The sequence below is a fragment of the Myotis davidii genome, unplaced genomic scaffold, assembly GCF_000327345.1.
Source record: "Myotis davidii unplaced genomic scaffold, ASM32734v1 scaffold210, whole genome shotgun sequence".
Classification (NCBI taxonomy): Eukaryota; Metazoa; Chordata; class Mammalia; order Chiroptera; family Vespertilionidae; genus Myotis; species Myotis davidii.
In genome coordinates, this window is record NW_006282396.1 from 1,935,064 (window position 1) to 1,952,709 (window position 17,646).

The window sequence follows — 17,646 nt, forward strand, 5'->3', positions numbered from 1 at the left end:
AAGCACAAGAGGGTTAAAATGAAAAATTTCAAACACTGATCAAATTTGCCCCGTCTACCCTTTCGAACTTGCTAAGTATGAATTACAGACCCGTGAATACTTTGGGGAACTTTTATCCCAGGAAATGGCATATCGTCGGGTGGTACCTGCCAGACCTCTTCAAATCAGGGACAACAGTTTGCTGCTCACACGGCCGATTTCCTTTCATTTTTAGAGCTTTTATATTGCGAGTGTACAGTCAGCGTAGGTCAGTGATGGCGAACCTCTGACACCTCTGACACGTGAACTCATTTTTTTGGTTGATTTTTCTTTGTTAAATGGCACTTAAATATATCAAATAAATATCAAAAATATAAGTCTTTGTTTTACTATGGTTGCAAATATAAAAAAAAAAATTCTATATGTGACATGCCACCAGAGTTAAGTTAGGGTTTTTCAAAATGCTGGCATGCCGAGCTCAAAAGGTTCGCCATCACTGCCCTCAGCAGAAAAGGCAGCAGTCTCTGGGCCTGGCAAGATAAAATCGCCAGGTGCTTCTCCCCAATTCTGGGAAAGCCACAACAAAGTAAAAGGAGGGACCTTGAAAATTAATCTGTGCCAAGTTATTCAGCAGAGGAATTTTAAAATCTATACCCAAAAAGTATATAAGGGAGCTACCCCCCTCCCGTCTCCCTCCTCAGATTCGCCTAAAGAGCCCATCCACTTTTTATCTTGGATAATAGCTGTGTTTCCCTTGCTCTTTTAATAAATCTGCATGCTTTAATTTCTTACTAAATCACCTTATTAATAAATTCGTTTTAACACAATGCAATTATCTGGAGTCACTCCTCTGAAACCATTTATAGAAGAAGAGACGAACTGAGGAAAGATAGCTCTCCCCTCTGACTCAGGAGACTGTATGATAACACTTCCCTGATGTTCTGTGTGCCTGCAACAACAATACTAATTTGAAGAGCTATATGTGCCCATATATTTATTGCAGCATTCTTCATAATAGCCACAATATGAAAGTGACCTAAGTGTCTACTGATGGATGAATGGACTAACAAGATGTGGTATATATAAATAATGGAATACTATTCAGCCATAAAAAAAGGTGAAATATTGTCTTTTTGTGACAACATGGATGGATGTTAAGGCTATCGATTATTCTTTTCAAAGCCAAAACTAGGTAATTCAAAACTAATGTAACACCAATTGTCTAATTTTCTATTTTGACTTGTGCATGACTTAGGCTGTTATTTTTTACCTCTTGTCAAATTTCTTATATTTTTACACTTCAAATGCAAACCTTGTGTAGTGCATACAATTTAAATTGCAAATGATTTGAGACTCTTGAGCTCATTTAACAGTGTGCTGCTACTTAATTTAAATTGTCAAAACATTCAAATACTAATCACACATGCAGTTTTTCCAACTTTACACATTTTAAAGACAAAGTTTCAATACAAGCAGTAGCTAAAATAATTTATTTTAAAACAAACATTTTTTGTAGTAAACTTCCTTCTCAACCTTGCTCTTCATTTATTAAAACTAGTGCCTGAAAATAGTTCCAAGGTTTATATACATTATGCTGAATAAAATGCTTTAGGCACTAGCAATTTCAATGTTTAATATTCAACAGGCAGTCCTAAAAGTCAATGCACACTTTAAAATTTTCATTTTCAGTGCTAGTGCTGAGCTCTTAAATTCATTGCTTTGTTATGCTACTAAAAGTTGCCAAAATGGCTTTTTCGTATGATACCTTATGTTTAAAGTAAAATAAAAAAAGACCAATGCTGTATTTTCTGAAAATTGTGCAAATTTACATGCTTAAATAGCCTGTGCATTCTTTTTCTAAAAATATACCTATCAAATCATTGCTACTGTTTCAATGCAGATTATTCTGAAAGATAAACCAAAATAATAATGTGTGCATATATTTGTGTGTATTAATGGATCACATTATTTTGAAATCTTTTCCTTAAATGTAACCATGTGTTTAGGACCATGTGTCCACACTTACATATTTTTCTTAATGGCTGCTATCACCCATTGCATGAATGCATCATAATCTATTTATTCTATCCTAGATATTTGGAGATACACACACACACACACACACACACACACACACACTAGAGGCCTGGTGCATGAAATTTGTGCATGGGGTATGGGGGTCCCCTCAGCCCAGCCTACACACTCTCCAATTTGGGACCCCTTGGGGGACGTCCGATTGCCCCCAACTTCCCCCCCACTGGCCTGTTCACCCGTAACTGCCCCCCCACCAGCCTTGTCACCCCTTACTCCCCCCTGCTGGCCTGGTTGCCCCCAACTGCCCCCCCCATGCCTGGTCACCCCCAGCTGTCCCCCTGCCAGCTTGGTCACCCCATGCAGCCTGTGCCAGCTTGCCCCATGCAGCCTGCTGCTCGATAATTTGGTCAGCCCTGCCGGCTTTGTCACCCAACGCCGCCTACTGTTCGGTCATCCAGATAAATTACTGTAGGTAAAATTGCTAAGATAAAGTTATAATTTTTCTAAAAGAATTTTAACATTTATTGTCTTTGTTATATCTTAACAAACAACAGAATCAAATGCTGTGCCCTTTCCCATCCTGCAACCTCTGATGGGTCACTTAACAATGACAGGCTGCAGAAATAAGACCTCCCATCAGGATGGTGTGCAACCTGCTTGCAACAGTTCTACTGCAGTTAACTATGGCTTTCAGATATTGCTGATCTCCCTGTGTCACAAAACCTTAAGTTTGATGATTTCCATTAACTCGCACCTGAGGCACTGGGAGACCATATATTCCAAAACGGTATGCAAATGTGGTATCACTAGGATTCAAGTGCTTTTGCAGCTGATAAATCCTTAATATCTCTCTCCTACCCTCCCCAAAGCAGGTAACCTGAGGCCAATTAGGGATAATGTGATTTCCTGTGATGCAGTTACCTTTCGAAGTTGAGAAACAACTATACTTAGAAAAGAGTTCAATACATGTGAACAGATATTAAAATAAAGTCTTTTTAAAAATTTCTTCATTAAATAAAAAGTGATGAGATAGAAAAAAATGATACGACAAAGTCAACTCTCAACCAGTGAACTGCAACTGATGAAATGAAATTCCTAATATTCTTAACCATTTAAAAGTAAAGAACTACCTGTCATTTCAAATAACTTTTCTAAAACAGAGGCTGTATCTGCTTGTATATATTTTGGTAGTCTACTTTGGGTTCTACAATCTTATAGACGCAAATATAAATGGGCTAGAGACCAACTGGAAATTTGCTCTGAAATATTAATTACTGATTTTTCCTTCTTGGCTCTGCTTCTTCGTATTATATTTATCTATCTAGTATCCCAGATGTCATATATGAACATTTATTTAAAAAATTGGAATAGACTTCTCTGTTTATGACATAATGTTTATGATTTGTACTTGCTTTTAAAATTTAATAACTCAATGTTACATATATAACATGTGCCACTTCTGTTACACACAGGCACAGGCACGCGCGCGCACACACACACACACACACACACACACGTGATTTTGGCATTTTACTTCATTATAGAGAAAATGTTAAAAAAATGAATATTTATAATAAAATAGTTCATGTGAAATGGGATGTTTCTTTCATTGTTAATAAAATACAATACAAATTCATGTGTAAGAGGTCCACAGGTTAGAGAGTTACACTAAATGAAAATGGAAAGACACTAGTATGACCCTGTCTCATTTTCAGTCCCAGTATAAGAACCATTTAAACTCCATATGTGTGCTTTTTTGTTGTTGTTGTTTTGTTCCTATTTTAAAGAGCTTTAGTACAGGAGGTTAATGTTTAGGACACTTCAGAGCACCTAATACTACTTCTAATCAGATAATCGGTTTTTGGTAACTGGTTTACAAGTGTTCCTTGAGAATTTTTTTTCATATTGGTTTTCAGGCAAAAGTGCTACTTAGTGATTGTGTAAGAGGTGTTAACTTGATTAAACGGTTTATCCTTAAAAACCTGAAACACCAATCCAGGGATGGCTTCTAAGGTAGTTGTACAGTGTCTCAGATAGCTTTGGCAAGTTTGTCTTCTGACTTTCGGTCCTGTGTTTCTAAATGCAATGTGAAATTCCCTCACCCCAGCTGGGCTACTGACTGTTTTAACTTTTCAGATAAATCAAAGACCTGGTGGTGAGATTGTCTGCCGGGAGCCAGTCCATCCATGCTGTTTCAAGGGACCTGGCATATATGGCATACTGTTCTTAATATGTTTGCTCACCTTCTTGGCGCTGTGTTTTAACCAAGGTCACCTCTCCAAGAAAGGTTGTTTCCCCAGGTAGGGATTTTCCTCTGAAGTTAGGGAGGGAATAAAACCTCTTAAGTGCCAGGCGGGTAATTAATCACTTTAACTACGAACAATCCTGCTTAAGCTACATAATCTTTAATCCCTCGAATGGAGATAAAGCAAGAGAACATGGCTACAGAACCTGGCTGGAGAACCTAGCAAGAGAACATGGACAAAGAACTTGGCTGGAGATTGTGGCTAGAGATCCTGGCAAGGCTGCTGATCAACTGAACGCTGTCTCCGTGTCATTCCTTCTTCACCGACTCCGTCCACACCTTTGGGGACCCCTGGACCTGCTGGGATTGGACCCCAGCAATTGTCTGCATTAGTAAGCAAGCTAGAGAAGCTCCGCAGGTTCACCCAGTATTTATTCCACAAAAGCCCAAGCAATTTGCAAACCAAAGAGGACTCAAAACATGAGCCTTCTAAGTAAGGCATAATGTTGTTGGTAGTGTACACCAAAGTCTTCTATTGTACTAAGTGGGATAATCTGGTACTCAGAAGGTCCTTATCGGAAGGTTGTAGCCTTTTGGGTGTGTATTAAAGGCTCCAAGATTCATTTTCCCTGCAGATTCTGTTCTTGTTGGGTTCATGGCCACTGTTAGGAATGGCTCCTGGAACTGCTGATTGAGCATCCGAGTCAGGGGTCCTCAAACTTTTTAAACAGGGGGCCAGTTCACTGTCCCTCAGACCGTTGGAGGGCCGGACTATAGTTTAAAAAAAAAACTATGAACAAATTCCTATGCACACTGCACATATCTTATTTTGAAGTAAAAAAAAAAAACAAAACAAAACGGGAACAAATACAATATTTGTATTTGCATGTGGCCTGCGGGCCGTAGTTTGAGGACCCCTGACTGAGTACTGACATGGATCCCAGAAAACCAGTAGCCATAGTAAGAGGGGGGCCATGAAACCAGCCAATTGCATTTCCAAGGCGGCCAGCCTGTTTGGTGGTTTCTATACACTTTGCCATGTATGCACATGCAGCTGCCTCAGCATTTACTCGGGTTACAGCGCCCTCTACAGGCAATGCAAAACTGTTCGCAAAGATCATCATTTTACCATCCATCTTTCCCAGCATCTGCCATCGCTTCGAAGCTGCTTCCTGATCCGGCGTGCCTCACCATTTTCAGTAGAGCCAATGCTGAGATTTTGCTGCTTCTTGTTGTATTTGTAGGTTTCATAGATGCCCTTGGCTTCCTTCGTGTTGTTGGTCAATTCCCATGTTTTCTAAGCAATACCACTCCAGATGCATCCACTGCTAGTAACTGGAGAAGCTGTGGCCTCCATGATCAAGATGCTACCTTACCTCGCTAGGTGTTTGGGTGTGGGGGGTGTGGGCTTTGAACCTTCAGAACCACAGGTGCCAACTCATACTAGCCATATATATATAATTGATTTCAGAGAAGAAGGGAGAGGGAGAGATAAAAACATCAATGATGAGAGAAAATCATTGATCATCTGCCTCCTGCACACCCCTGCTGGGGATCCAGACCACAACCCAGGCATGTGCCCTGACTGGGAATCCAATCCTGACCTCCTGGTTCATAGGTCGAGGCTCAATTACTGAGTCACACCAGCCCGGCTTAGCTCATAGTCAATGATTACATTGGTTACTGTTCTAATTCTCAATAATAGGCTACTTGATTTTTAATGTCAGGCCGTTTCAACTTCCTAGCCATTTTTACTTTGAGGATTTTAGTTCACTTATTTGTATGATCTTTATAGGTATGTATTTCTTTATTATTTTAAATAACTCACATTAGCCTTTATTTATTGTCCTGTCATCATGGGATGCTGTCCCTTAAGCCACACTATGTAAGAGAGGGAATAAATGTCATTACATTTTCTGACATTTCTTATATCATCCACACACCTATCATCACAGCTATGTATGTACATTGACGAGGTTCATAAGACACACCTATTCTCTTCTAGACAAAACTATTTTACTTTACAGCAGTCTCTATCAAAGCATGCTATATTCAGGCATTTTGGGTGTTAGCTAAGCACATTCTAAATCTCTGCAACATGCACACAAACTTTAACTCAAAAAACAACAAAGATAAAACACTAACCCCAAACTAAAAATCACAAAGGAATCTAACTTAAAATTGAGAATCTCCTGGCATAGATCACATAGATTGCAAATTAAACTAAAGTATACCTAAAAGAAAGGAACACAAAACCTAAACATTTCTATTCATTAATACAGTCACAAAAAAGAATAATATGAGTTAGAAATGAGAGGGCAGAAATAAAACTGCTTAATGAAGACTCTTTGTTCATCATTTCCAATGCAGAAAGGCAGAAGCTGGGGCACATTTCAAAGAATGCACTCTAAATGATATTAGAACATCAACATATCCTGAAAAAATCAAATGAACAGGTCTTGCAGGAAGGGCACAATGACAAATGGCTGAGTTCCTCTTCCTCCCTTTCCTAGGGCTTAGGAAATGTGAAAACAGGAGAAATAAACTCCATGGACCTTTCAAGTTATGTAAAATAACCATTCAAATGCTAAAAATGTTGCAGAACGTCTGCACAGTGGTGTGCCAATAGGACCATAATAAAACAGCACGCCCATTAAAGGCTGTCTTGTAATTAACTTCTCTCATGGGATGGGACACTCTGGAGACAACATTGTGTAGGAAATCCAAAGTCCACAGATGCCCTCTGGCTAAGAAGGAGGCCTAGAAGTCCAGTGAAGCTGGGAGAGTTATTAATTGATAGGAAAGCTACCCCCAGGGATGCTAGTTACTGCACTGGGAGGAATGCCTGCCATCGAATCCTTGGCAGTGCACGGATTTTTATAATAATCAAACAATGAAAGCACATGGAATATCCTATGGGAGACAAAGGCTTAAAAAAATCATAATATATCCATATCATGGAAACTTATGCCCATATTAAAATAATAGTGTAAGTTAAGAATGGACAATTGTTACTTATCAGTCAGTTCTAGCACACTTCCTGCTTTTATAAATAAAGTTTTATTGGAACACACTCACACATTTATTTAACTGGCTGCTTTTAGTTACAATGGTGACATTGGAGAGTTGTGGCCAGCAAAGTCTAAAATACGTATCTTGCCCTTTACAGAAAAAATATTTTCTTATTTCTGGAGGAGCAGAATTTTCACCCCAAATATGATTATTTTTAATAAATCACAAGACTCAGGAGGAACCTTTGACTCCCTGACTATCCCTGACTAATTTAGATAGAGGACCTGCCCAAGAAGGGATATGTCATCACAGATAAGCATAGTTTAAAATGAACTAAGTGTGGTCGATAGAGAGGAACCCAGAAAGCCCCTTTGATTGGTGCTCTCTTTGTCTCACTGTTAAAGATGGTCCAGCAAACATTTATTTACCGGACATTTGCTTTTCCATTTCCCTGTGAATTACCTTACCTGTCATTTGAAGTCCCCAACCACAACCTCCCTTCTTCTTATCTCAAGACATATAAGCTTCAACTGATTTGTCTGGTATTCTTTAGGGAAACATGTACACACATAATTAAATTGGTTTATTAACCTGTGCCATGTCAATTTGATTATTCCAGGAGAAGCAGGAGAAAAAAAAGGGGAGATTTTTCTCTCCTTCCCATTAACATAGACACATTTTTGTTAGGTAATATTAAGTGAAAGGGGAAGTTAAAAAATTGTATGCTAAGCTTATATTTTTATGTACCTAAAATTTGTGCATGTGTTTTTTTATGTATGTATATACATTTGTGAATGTCTCGAAGGGTAAGCACTATGATATTAGAAATGGGTATCTCTAGGATTATTCATGGCTTCCATTTTGCCATTATTACCTACTTTTAAAAAATTACCCATAAAGAAAATATATTACTTATGTAACAACAAAAAAACACATTAAAATTCAAAAATGAGCGAAATCACCGAGGTAGGTCTTAATATTGGTTTTATAATCTTTGGTTCCAACAGCGGAATTTTCAGAAGAGGAAAATGAAGCAGGCTTGTGTTTCAGTAACGTGGAGCTTGCCAGCCTCAAGGACTATGTGGGCCTCATTCTAGTGCAGGGCAGGCTGCAAATTATTTCAAGGTTCTATGAGTTTGATAGCAGTTGTCTGGAAGGGGGACAACTGCTCATTTTCAGCTGTGGACTCACAAGCATGGAGAGACTGTTATTTTCATCTGCGCTCTTTCCATTGCACACAGAACATCTGTCACAAGGCTGCTGTCGGATGCGGCAGCAAAGGCTTCTCTCCATCTACAAAAGCCCAGCATCTGCTACAGGAAAGGAGATCAGACAACGACAACCAATGTGTAGATACTTACCTGTACCAGGCCATCATGATGAATTAATTTTTAATAACAGTAAGCACTGCAGCAATGGATATAATAATGATGTTATTGTCACAATGAGCTAGTTATTAATATTAATAACAGGAAGAGAGCCAAGGGAAGGTCAGGCATTAGGAATATGGTCATCTGGGCAGCTTCACCAGGAAACTGCAGCTTCATGCTCCCCAGGGAATTGCTAGTCCATTCCCTGCAGATCCCCGTGGGGAGGAATTAAACAAAGGGGGAGATGGATGCATGTACAGTGAAGTCAGAGGGAGAGATGGGTGCAGGCACAGTGAAGTCAGAGTGAGGTAGGAAAGGCACTTGCCTGTGAGTGTAGCCTGGGAAACAATGATCATTGGCTAGGAGGGTGGGGCCTATGCAAGCCTGTGAAAAATTGGGAATACATAATCCCCTGATAAGAAGTTCCCACTCTCTTGTGCTCAGGCTCTTGTGAGTTCTCTTGCTCCATGACCTGTACTCACTGGTGAGCTATCCTGCCATGTGGACACAAGCTAAGCTAGCCAGATGCTGGACTGGCCTGTGCTTTAATATGGAGTGGAGACTCTGGGCACTGGTTTAATTCTAGCCCTGCTGAAGACAAGATTAGACATTTCCATGGTGGGAGGGAAGGAAATGGGACCCTGAAAACTCAGGGATTTAATTCCACTCGTCTTCCCAGGTGAATCTCAGAAAATTCCTTTCCTTGCAACCTCTCAAGAATTTCACTTCCACTGGTAACAGGTGGAGATGCAGAAGGCACCCCACTAATAACAATGGCCACATAATATATACCTACTAGAGGCCCGATGCACGAAAATCATGCAAGGGGCTTGGCCCTTGCAGCCCTGGCTTCGTCTAGAAAGTTATCCTAACGGTTGTTTTGCTGTCCTGCCACCTGGTCTAATTAGCATATTACACTTTTATTATTATAGATATATGTGGTAGGTGTATATTATACCTATGTGTGTACACATATATTTAAATGATTTGTGTTTAGCCTATCATTTGAACTAAAACAAACTCTTATTCTTAAAGAAAGAATATGATAATATATTTGAAAGATTTAAACCTCTTTCATAATTCTTGGGTTTTCATTTTCAGTATGACCTTTCATTTTCAGTGGACTGCAAAGTTTGGCTTTCATTGTTAAGGAGAGCTTTGCAAATATTGCCACAAAATATCCCCAAGTTATTTGAGGGTGCTGAATACTTTTTGCAAAAAATCAATGGAATTCAAATGTAACTGTAAAACAGTGCCTCAGGTTCACTTTAAATGCCTGGGCCTTTAAAACACAACAGCAACACACAGTTTTCTTTATATCATCTATGAATGGATTAAAACTCTCTTATGTCTGCTGGTTCAAAGGATATGGGTGAAATCTGGGACTCAGAAGGAATTAATTTGGGCCACCTAAGGGGTGGGTGTTGTTGATATGGAAGAAAACAGAGTAAGAGCAAGGGTAAGAGCATAATCTCTGGATCTCTGGGGTCAGAATGCTTGGGATTTAACTCTGTTTACTGCCTGTAAAAAACTGTGCACGTTTCAAGTCCTCCGTTTCCTCAATGTTAAAGTGCAGGTGATTGCACTACTCCGTGTCTCCCTCATAAGGTTTTTCTGAAAATCACAAGGGTTAATACTTGTAACGTGGTTAGCACAGCAGATGGCATATATCAGACTGCAAGTACTATGTATTGGTTAAATAGATGGTAGCAAGTGTGATGTTTATTGACCGGTCATGATGGGCCACCAAAGTAAAGTCACTAGGAAGAGTGAGCATGAATAAAGAAGCACTTAGGAAGGGAAGACGAGTTTGGTGGTCAGCTGAGGTATAGGCCAGACATGACTTAAAAAAAATTCAAATAGGACAAGACATTTGTGAATTCCAGCTAGTCTTGTTAGAAAATGAGTACAGGCTAATTATTGAACTGAAAATCCTGAGTTGCCAGGAGAAATGCAAGTAAATTTTGATTTACTCTTACCCTGACCATTCTAAATGTATATAAGGCAATCTATGTAGAGGGCATTGGACTCTGATAGTTTTCTGTTTATTATTCCACAAATGACTAGAAGGCACAGTCTGTTATGCCTTTTAATAATCCATTAATATTAAAGTGTTAGTGAGTGCCCATAACCTTCACTCATACCCCAAATCCCCACCTTGGACACCCAAGCTATTGAAACATGTGATGCTTCTTTTAAAACTTGTTTGATTTCAATCTATTTTAGTACCTGAATGTCACTGTTATTAATCTGAATTTCTCCCATTTATTACTCAATAGTGTTTTTTTATGCTATAAAACTATATAATCCCTTAGTGCTAATTAGATGTCACTTAAATCTTTCTAATGATGTAAAACTGACTTGCTTATTCATGTTGTATTTTGACCCCTTCTGGACTGTGATTGCTTCAATCAGTGAGAAATGCTTTCATTGAATCCCATTCAGTTACATTAATAAGTTATTAACATAATTATGTAAATGCAGTGCTACATTGCTGACATTACTAGATAATTTTAGATAAATACACATAGCTTCAATTATCTACTTTGAATCTCAACTTAAAAATTTTATGTTTAGAGCAAAAACTATTTCTCAGCTTATATAGCTTTTGTTAGATAATATATAAAAATTCTCATTTATTTCACTATAGTTTATAACACTTCCATCATTTCAGCTTTGCATAATTACCTATATGTTCTTAAACACACACACACACACACACACTTCTATTTTGTGACTTAAACCTTAAGTCCTTTCTAAAATTTCATCTAAGTAAATGAAAATTCATCATCTAATAATCTTGACCTACTCTGAAGAAAAGAAAAAAATGTAAACAAATACCAACTCAAAAAACTCTAAAACCAAAATAGATGTTTGATATGGCTCTTTTAGATCATGTAATGTTGAGGAGAATGTTGAGATATTGACTGAGTACATAAATATGTTAGTGCCTGGCTGGCGTGGCTCAGTGGTTGAGTGTCTATCTATGAACCAGGAGGTCATGGTTTGGTTCCAGGTCAGAGAATATGCCTCCTTTGCAGGCTCTATTCCCAGTAGGGGGTGTGCAGGAGGCAGCCAATCAATGACTCTTTCTCATCATTGATGTTTCTAGCTCTCTCTCCCTCTCCTTGCCTCTCTGAAATCAACAAAAATATATTTTAAAAAATAAAATAAATAAGTGTTTTAGTACTAAAAACTCTACTTTGATCACTGTGATAAAAACAAAAGGGAAAGTTATTTTTTTAAAAAAAATGGTGTATGCCTACAACTACAGTAAATACATTTTAGAGTAAAATAATTTGCAGAAAAAAAAGGCATCATACTTTTAGGTTGTTTTCTTTTCTTCCATCATTTAGGAAAATCTAACCCATATCATAGAGGTAGATTGTCAGACTGTTTAAATCAAAACATACCTTCAATGAGAAAACAGACTCCTGGGAAATATTGCTATGATATTCCTATCTACCTTTTCCCCTCATCCTGACATACCTGAGCATCATTCCTAATGCTCAATTGTCCCATATTAGCTTTCATTTTCTTTATAGGCCTAGCACATATTACCTGCTGTTTAAATATTGTTATTCTGATCACCTGCACGATATTCTTTTTTTAAAGTTTATTTTTGATATTGATTTCAGAGAAGAAGAGAGAGAGAGAGAGAGATAGAAACATCAATGATAAAAGAGAATCATTGATTGGCTGCCTACTGCATGCCCCCTACTGGGGACTGAGCCCAGAACCAGGCAACCCGGGCATGTGCCCCTGACTGGAATTGAACCAGGGACCCTTCAGTGCACAGGCCGATGCTCTATCTACTGAGCCAAACCAGCTAGTGCTCTGTGTGGCATTCTCGCCCCCTATCTCTCCTCTACTTTGGTTTATCCCACATACTGTTGACCAAGTATTAATCCAGAAATAAATAATACCAACATATTACTTGTATAATAATAATAATAATAAATCAATAAAATAAACTTTAATGATTCCCCAAAGGCTACTCAATAACATCAAAATTCCTTTGGAAACCATACTCTACTCAAAATCAAAGTATGTCAATACATTATTACATGCCACTTTCAACAAATAGCCATTATTTACTGCAAAAGTCTATGGTGCAATGAAAAAGAGAAGAGAGGGAGAGAGAGAGAGAGAGAGAGAGAGAAGAAAAAAACCTTGCAGCGGGAAATGCTAGCCTCAATTTTGAACCTAAGTTCATTTTCTATCTCTAATGTAACTTATATTATGTGGCTAAAGAGGTACTTTTTGAATCATTGTCTACATTTCAGATGACTGTATAACACAAATTTACATGCACATATGTTTTAAATCAAGATTTTTTTTATAATATTTAAAGGATCTAGGTTTTATCTATTTATTTGGTTTTCTTTATATTCAAATATTGGAAAAGAGTAAGAGATGGTCTTTATATTATAGTGCTTCTCATAATTTAGTTCAGTGATGGCGAACCTATGACATGCGTGTCAGAGGTGACACGCAAACTCATTTTTTTGGTTGATTTTTCTTTGTTAAATGGCATTTAAATATATAAAATAAATATCAAAAAATATGTCTTTGTTTTACTATGGTTGCAAATATCAAAAAATTTCTATATGTGACACGGCACCAGAGTTAAGTTAGGGTTTTTCAAAATGCTGACACACCAAGCCCAAAAGGTTCACTATCACTGATCTAGGTACATTTTGTTGGTTTGTTTTCCATTTTGGTGCACTTTAATGTTCAGTGAACAAAGGTACATTAATCATAACTTTTAAAAATAAATATTTATTACGTATATTAAAAATATAACCCTTGCTCAAATATTAACAAAAATAAAATTGATTGTCTCTAGTCAATGTAAACATTGTTCAGATCTTTTATAACCCCTTGTACATACATACATATATATGCATATACATGTTTTCTAAGAATAGAATCCTAACATACTTATGTTTCAAAAAGTTTTTTCGCTTAACATCATATGCTCTACACCTGGCAGGCTTACTAATTAAAAGTTATTCTGCAAGATAATTTGCTGTGTGATCCTAGGGGAGAAACTTAATACCACAGTGATTAAATTTGTTATCAGAAATATAGAAATAAAAATAATACCTTCTGTTTGGGCTCTTGAAAGAATTATATGCAAAGTACCTAGAAAATATAGAATGTACTATAAAATAATAATAAAAATATGCTACTATTTTATGCAAAGATAAATATGTTTTTCTGGAATAGTAAATAGCATGTATACATTTTTATTATTAGGTTGAAAACAATCTACAGGAACTAGTAGGGGTCCATATTAATGATAAAACACTGACAAGGTGTCAAATAGAAATTTAGAATGATATGATAGAGTGCTATTAGTTACAAAGAACATGTTTAAAGCACACTGTTAATTATAAGAGTTCAAACTAAACATTTATGGACTTGAACCAGGGGAAAACAAACTCATTTGCATAACATATAAATAACTAGTTTATTAAATGTCTTCCTCCACTCAGTTTTTTCTCATCTTTCTATGACAAATACAGAATATTTGCCATAAGTATGATTAACAGAGCGTTAATATCTTTAACTATCAAATGTTATTGTGAGTGACTAAGGAGGCCTTAAAGTTCTCAGCTTTATTAAACTTTTGATAAGTTTCTTTCTGACTTTAGACTCCTAACTTCCCCTTTCTTAGAGCAAATTAATCCAAAGGGCAATGTAATTTTAAATCCTTTCTCTTCCTGAAGCCCCTTTCCAGTGTTATAAGCCAGAAGTGCCATTTACAAGGATCTGAGAACTATGTCCTTGAAATGTAATCGTCAAGCAAGAGAGTGTGCCTCTCTGAAAGTTTCTGCGGGACGGTAAAAGCCTAGCTTTGGTGAGAGTTTTACTTCAAATTGTAAATGAAATCAATTTTGTCTTCTCATCTTGTAAGAGTTCCCTTTTTTAAACAGAGACACAGTGGTTCTGGATTTGAATGGCTTAGTCTATAATTTGGGACCAATTACATGGTTAAACTTTAATTTTCTATTTGTAAAATGAAATGTATAGTCCCTCCCAAACAGGGTGGTTGTCAGGATCAAAGGAGATAAGTATGTAAAGTGTTTTAAAGAATGATACATAGCAAAAACTCAGTGAAAGTTAGAAACAGCATAGCCTAAGGCAGGGGTGGGCAACCCCTGGCACGCGTGCCAAACATGGCACGCCAGTAACTTTTGCTGGCACGCGAAACCCTCTCTTATAATCTTCCATTTACAATTTTTTTCTTCATATCGACTTTTTTATTTTTCAGATAAATTCAGTGTAGGTGCATCTTAGATAAATAAATAATTTTACATAACAAGTTATCTTAAAGACCATAGACATGGATTGATGAGAGAGGGGAAGAGCGATTTCTATGCCTCTGCCTTAACTCTCCCAGCCTTCCTAGATCCGACCAGTGTTTTGGTTTCATCCACATACGCTTGTGAATCTTTGTTCTCAGTGATGAATTTTGTTAAGTCTCGTAATAGGAGTAGCCTGATGGGTAGTAGCTTGTGCATATCTCCAAAGGTCACAAAATATAAACCTGCTGTAAAATCTCTGTCATCAGTGATGCAGCAGCAAAAGTCCCACTGATAATATCAAACGGAGTCATAAAGTTTTCTGTCGGTCTATCAGTGTACATGTATACATTAAAAGATAATATTTTTCTTCATCATATACTGTGTTTTTGTCACTCGAATGAATTTTATTATTTCTTCAAGGTTCTTCACATACGTACACCTTAAGAGATATCAAGTAGGCGTAACACGTTCTCAAAAAATTAGGGTTGGCACGCAGAAGAATTTTGAGTCAGAGATTTTGCTGGTTTTGGCACGCACTCACAAAAAGGTTGCCCACCCCTTGCCTAAGGACTTGAATAAGCAATTACAACTTTAATCTGTAAATCAGCAGGTATTCCATGTCAGTTGTAAATTGTTTTAAAAAATGCAAGTTGAAACAGTAAAATGTTAGTTTTCAGCAATCCAAGTGGTGTAGATTTTTTTCAAATGTTTCATCACAGTTGGAAACTGTTTGGCAAAGCAAATATTCTCATATACTAGGGGTGGAAATAGAATTTGTGACTATCTTTATAGAGGACAATTGACAATAAGTATAAAAAAACTTTCAACATTGATAAATATTAATCAACACTGATGTTAACAAAACATTGGAATCAACTGAAGAAGATAATATTGTATAACTATTCTTTCTTATATTTATTTTATTTGTATTTAATTATATATACATATATACATACATATACACACATACATATACATATGTACATACATATATATACACACACATATATATAAATATGTGTGTGTGTGTGTGTGTATATATATATATATATATACTCACCACCCAATGAAAAGTCTCCTTCCATCACCATTTATCTCCCCTTTACCCTCTTCTACCTCTTTCCACCACCTTCCCCCTGGCAATCTTCACACTGTTTTCTGTGTCTATGAGTGCTTTGTTTGTTTGGTTGTTTTTTGCTTATTCCTTCACCTTTTTTACTCAGTCCTCCAACCTTCCTTCCCTTTAACAGTTGTCAGTCTGTTTTCTGTATCTGAGTATGTTTCTATTTTATTTATTTTGTTCATTAAATTCCACATATATGTGAACTCATATGGTATTTATCTCTCTCTGACTGGCTTTTTCCCTCCATTTAATAATCTCCAGGTCCATCTAGGCCAGTGATGGCGAACCTTTTGAGCTCGGCGTGTCAGCATTTTGAAAAACCCTAACTTAACTCTGGCGCCGTGTCACATATAGAAATTTTTTGATATTTGCAACCATAGTAAAACAAGGATGTATATTTTTGATATTTATTTTATATATTTAAATGCCATTTAACAAAGGAAAATCAACCAAAAAAATGAGTTCGCGTGTCACCTCTGACACGTGTGTCATAGGTTCGCCATCACTGATCTAGGCTGTCACAAAGGATAAGATTTCCTTCTTTTTTATGGCCCAGTAGTATTCCATTGTGTAAATGTACCACTGCTTTTTTATCTACTCATCTACGGATGGGCACTTGGGCTCTGGCGGGACATATGCTAAAGTTGGAATGGTAAAGAGAAGATTAGCATGGCCCCTGTGCAAGGATGACAGGCAAATTCCCACTATATTTTATATTTGTAAGTTTATCCCTAAATAGACATTTAGGTATCAAGTGGTATTCATAAAATTAGATCATGCTATTTAATGATCCCTCAGAATCAATAAAACATCAGTTCAGCCAAGACAATGCTAAGGTAGGGGCTAATGAAAGTCTGAAGGGCAATCTTTTTTATTTGACTTTTTTTTTATATTTTATTGAGTTTTTGCAGAGAGGAATGGAGAGAGATAGAGAGTTAGAAACATCGATGAGAGAGAAACATCGACCAGCTGCCTCCTGCACACTCCCCACTGGGGATGTCCCCACAACCAAGGTACATGCCCTTGACTGGAATTGAACCTGGGACCCCTCAGTCCGCAGGCCGACGCTCTATCCACTGAGCCAAACCGGTTTCGGCTTGACTTTTTATTGTACCCCCAAGCACACTGCTGGACATATGGTGGGCACTAAAAAATTGTTTGTTGAATAAACGGAGTTAATTAACCTGAGGAGTTTTATGTATTAGTCTCTGATAGCAAAACAAAAACAAAACGCAAAAAAAACCCACCAATAACGAATAGAGGCAAGTCTAATCTGGAAGCTAATGATTCCTAAGTTTTAATTGAAAATAAACATAAACCGCAGTGATAGGAGCAATTAAGTGTGTATGTACAGAAAACAGGGCAAACAAGCAACCCTCCGGATATAGCCAAACAATATTTCCCTGCTTGATTAAATCTCCTTGCGGCTGCTTCCAAACCTGAAAACAGGGAAGCAATGCGGGTGTGAGTTTCCTCTGCAGATCCTCCTTGCAGGAGGGATGCGGCAGGGGGTGCTCCTTAGCTTACAGTGATGTCAGAAGCACAGGAAAGGCACCACACACACACTGT

General features: G+C 37.4%; 1 protein-coding gene and 1 pseudogene across 1 annotated transcript in view; both read right to left on the reverse strand.

Annotated features, from left to right (window-relative positions):
• LRRTM4 (leucine rich repeat transmembrane neuronal 4) overlaps positions 1-17,646 on the reverse strand; it is a 685,676-nt gene that overhangs the window by 452,784 nt on the left and 215,246 nt on the right. The gene's annotated exons all lie outside the window — the stretch shown is intronic.
• On the reverse strand, positions 3,939-5,509 carry LOC102766851 (annotated as a pseudogene).